This window comes from Rattus rattus, chromosome 2, assembly GCF_011064425.1.
Source record: "Rattus rattus isolate New Zealand chromosome 2, Rrattus_CSIRO_v1, whole genome shotgun sequence".
Classification (NCBI taxonomy): domain Eukaryota; kingdom Metazoa; phylum Chordata; class Mammalia; order Rodentia; family Muridae; genus Rattus; species Rattus rattus.
The window spans coordinates 82577921-82582440 of NC_046155.1; the positions used below are offsets into that span (position 1 = coordinate 82577921).

The window sequence follows — 4520 nt, forward strand, 5'->3', positions numbered from 1 at the left end:
TAACTACAGGAAATATGAGGCACTCTTCTGACCTTCTCAGACACCTACACTTTAAACTAAAATATGTTTCAAAAATAGAAGAACATACAGGACATGTTTAGAAAGGGCTGCTGGACCAGCCACCTTTTAGTTGGCTGTAAGGCCACTTCAGGGAATGGGCCCCGTAACTTGACACTGTTCATTGACCAAAACCAGCCAGATATATCATGGGCTCTAGGGAAAAACCTACAACTATTATTCTGATAAATAAAATAAAAATAAAATGACTCTTTTTTTTTTTTTTTTTTTTTTTTTTTTTTTGAAACTTTATTGATGGTATTCAAAAGGAGGGCTCCCTAGGCCCCTCCTGTTATGGGGTCTGGGATGGAATTGTGAGGGAGATGCTCAGTGTTTGGGGCTGAGTTGGGATGGGGACTCCTCAGCAACTGAGGGCCTCTCTCTTGCTCTCAGCATCCTTGCTGGGCTGGGTGGTCCAGGGTTTCTTACTCCTTGGAGGCCATGTAGGCCATGAGGTCCACCACCCTGTTGCTGTAGCCATATTCATTGTCATACCAGGAGATGAGCTTCACAAAGTTGTCGTTAAGAGCAATGCCAGCCCCAGCATCAAAGGTGGAAGAGTGGGAGTTGCTGTTGAAGTTGCAGGAGACAACCTGGTCCTCAGTGTAGCCCAGGATGCCCTTTAGTGGGCCCTCGGCCGCCTGCTTCACCACCTTCTTGATGTCATCATACTTGGCAGGTTTCTCCAGGCGGCAGGTCAGATCCACAACGAATACATTGGGGGTAGGAACACGGAAGGCCATGCCAGTGAGCTTCCCGTTCAGCTCTGGGATGACCTTGCCCACAGCCTTGCAGCACCAGTGGATGCAGGGATGAAGCCCCACGGCCATCACGCCACAGCTTTCCAGAGGGGCCATCCACAGTCTTCTGAGTGGCAGTGATAGCATGGACTGTGGTCATGAGCTTTTCCACGATGCCAAAGTTGTCATGGATGACCTTGGCCAGGGGGGCTAAGCAGTTGGTGGTGCAGGATGCATTGCTGACAATCTTGAGGGAGTTGTCATATTTCTCATGGTTCACACCCATCACAAACTTGGGGCATCAGCCAAAGGGGTGGAGATGATGACCCTTTTGGCCCCACCCTTCAGGTAAGCCCCAGCCTTCTCCATGGTGGTGAAACGCCAGTAGACTCGACATACTCAGCACCAGCGTCACCCATTTGATGTTAGCGGATCTGGCTCCTGGAAGATGGTGATGGCCTTCCGTTTGATGACAAGCTTCCCATTCTCAGCCTTCACTGTGCCCTTGAACTTGCCGTGGGTAGAGTCATACTGGAACATGTAGACCATGTAGTTGAGGTCAATGAAGGGGTCGTTGATGGCAACAATGTCCACTTTGTCACAAGAGAAGGCAGCCCTGGTAACCAGGACTGCCAAATCCGTTCAGACCTTCACCATCTTGTCTATGAGGCGAGGCTGGCACTGCACAAGAAGATGCGGCTGTCTCTGGAACAGGGAGGAGCAGAGAGCCATAAAATGACTCTTAATGGCATTTGTTATACCCACAGCTAGTTCAATCCTTATTAGAGAAGCTTCTGGCAATAGATAGTAATTATCAGAGATACACAATTCAACTATGTGTTGAGTGACCAGATCTTGGAGCACTCAGCTCTAAATGGAATGTCTTTACCATATCCCCCTTCAAGCCTCAGGGAATATAAGCAGTGGGGGAGGCAGAAATACTGTAAAAGACAGAGGTAGTGGGTAGTTCTAAGGAAACAGTGTTTTCCAGACATAACAGGATCGATGCGCTTAGGAATCACAGAGACTGTGACTGTATACATAAGACCTGCACAAGTTCAAGACAGACAAAATCCCAGCACAGAGAAAGGAAAGCGGGTACAAAGTCCCACCCCTAACCAAGAAGCTATTGGCTACCTGCTGAGAGAGGAAAAATCCATTTTCTCCAATGGAGTGACACTGGGTATATCAGTCATCAAGGGAAGACCCCAAGCTCAGGAGTGGTTGGCCAACACAAAATGAACTCCACAGTGTTTATGTGCTTCTTTATTTGATAGCTTTGGTTGGATTAGGTTGGGTTGGGTTGGGTTGGGTGGGTCTTTCTAATCTCTTACTTTTCTTCTTACTGTTTTTTTAAGGTGGGGAAGAGAGAAGAGGAACATGAAGTTGGATGGGCCAGGAAGGAGTAGTATCTTGAAGGAACTGGGAGAGAGAGAGAGAGAGAGAGAGAGAGAGAGAGAGAGAGAGAGAGAGAGAGAGAGAGAGAGAGAGAATAGACAGAGTGTATGGGGTGGGCTGAAGTTCCATGATCGAGGGAGCCAATACCTCATCTATCAAGTCTCAAAGAAAAGTTCCTACCCAGCCTGCCAAGAACTAGGGGGTCGGTGTGGTCTGTGCTTACTTGTGAGAGACTGGCTCACAAGCCCTGCATCTCCCAATGCTTCCTTATGTCCAAGGTCAGCACCATGGGGACATAAAGGGCTTTGCAGAGGAACTGAGAGAAAGTGTCCACTCCAGACTTGAAACCAAGAACCACTAAGAAGTTCCTAGACACTATGGTTCTATGCAAAAGTCCCACCATCCATGAAGAATTCTGACTCCTAGAAAAGAACCCTTGTCCCTGACCAAATGAGCTTTCTGCCAGCTGCATGGATGCACTTTGAAAACAATTCTTCCAAAACACCACCCTGAGTTCTACGGAATCAAACCATTCCAGCTGATGCCATTAGAGCAGAGAGGGACCATTACCTCACGCTCTGCCTAAATGGCAGAATACAGAGCAAAACAAATAAGAACCTTGAGTCGAGGGATGGGCATGCACGTGGCGCACTGCACATGTAAAGGTCAGAAGATAATCTTCACATGTCTGTCCTCACCCCTCCCTGCCCCCTTGTTGGAGACAAGGTCTCTCAGCTACTGCTGATTCGGAAGCTTCTGGAGACTTCCCGTGAGAGCATTCTGGGATTGTGGATGTTTGTAATTCTGTGTCCAGCTTTGTGAGTTCATGGACCCACAAACTCAGCCCACCAGGCTTGTACAGCAAGTATTTTAGTCTGAACAGTTCCTTCTGCAGCCTGGTATCTCTGAATTGGCAGTGGTTTGCCACAGAGCTGTAAGTAGCCGATAGAATACTTATGGGCACCTGATCCTCTTATTCCTCTGCATTTCTCTCTTCCCGGGGAGATGGTACCACTTCTAATGTTATAAAGCTACCCTTTTTTCATCTAGCCTTTCCAATGTTTTTATTGTAACATAAACTTTATACCACAGCTCTTGAGGACTGAAGCTTTTGAAACCATTAAAGAAAAAAAAATTGGCCTGCTCATATACAGCAGAAACCTTGGCTTTCAAAATCACCATCAGGTGCCAAGTCTTTCAAAACTCTTGTTTTGTAACAGAAAAGCCAAGCCCTGACTTTTATTCTCTGAGCACTCCTGAAGGGCCAGCCTGCCCAGAGGTGACATCTGTGTGGAGTGCTGAAGTCTGGGAATAGAGGGACAGGATATGATGGCAGAACACTACAATGAACTGGGTTATCTACTAAAATATTACCTGCTAATCTTGCTAAAGTTTTTGTAGTTCTCCAGTGTGGAAGAGACTTTCCCTTCTTAAGGTCAAATTAAAACAAGCTCAATTCAACGCTCAGTACTGCGTCACAGTAATGGTGGGAAAGAAGACCTCAGCTAGATGCAGGATACCCTCTAGAACACTGTCCTCTACTCATGGAGAGCACATGGAACTTCTGAGCTCTTAGTCGCTCAAATATCTTCAGAGCATTTGCCAAGTCAGCAACAGCCCTGGCTGGGATGCATGTTATCTAAGTAACTCAGCAAAGATATCTTTTTAATAAGGGCTAGAAAGTGACTATGTCCCACATTGTGGACCAAACAGACCCTGTTGCAATTAGTCAGCTTTGTCTTTGCATTATAAATGGAACCACAGGTAGATTCTTGTGTCTATAGTCATGGCTGTGTTACAATAAAATTGTATTGACACAAACAGGCAGCAAGTCATATAGCTCATTGACTCTGAAAACCATAAGTCCCTTGAATACTTGTGACTCCCTCCTTCTGCCTCAGATTGGGGTTCTCAGCATCTGCCGAGGCTAGAACCTTGAATCAAGGGTATGCTGGGGCTGTCAATTTGACACAAAACTAGACATATCTAAGAAGAGGAAATTGTAACTGATAAAATGCCTCCATTAACAGTATACCTGGGCAGTAACACTGTTTAAGTTGGTTCCTGCTTTTGTTCCCATTTTTTGGTCCTGAGGGTGTGTAAACCTGTTTTTCTACTGTGCTTCCTGGAATTCTCCACCTGGTGAACTTGGGGTATATATTCTGTGAACCTCAGTAAAAATTTTGGCATTCTCAGAACACGAATAACTCAAGTAGGTGTTTTTTCTTAAACCTCACAGGCCAAGCCCAGTTCTTGGTATTGTGGTGGCGCAGGTGGCAACAGCCTGTATTTAATAAAAGTTACTTAAAAATTTGATTCAAAAAA

The 4520-nt window shown here is 46.0% G+C and overlaps 1 pseudogene; it reads right to left on the reverse strand.

Moving 5' to 3' along the window:
- Positions 1-457: 457 nt before the first annotated feature.
- Positions 458-1383, reverse strand: LOC116893928 (annotated as a pseudogene).
- Positions 1384-4520: the final 3137 nt, after the last annotated feature.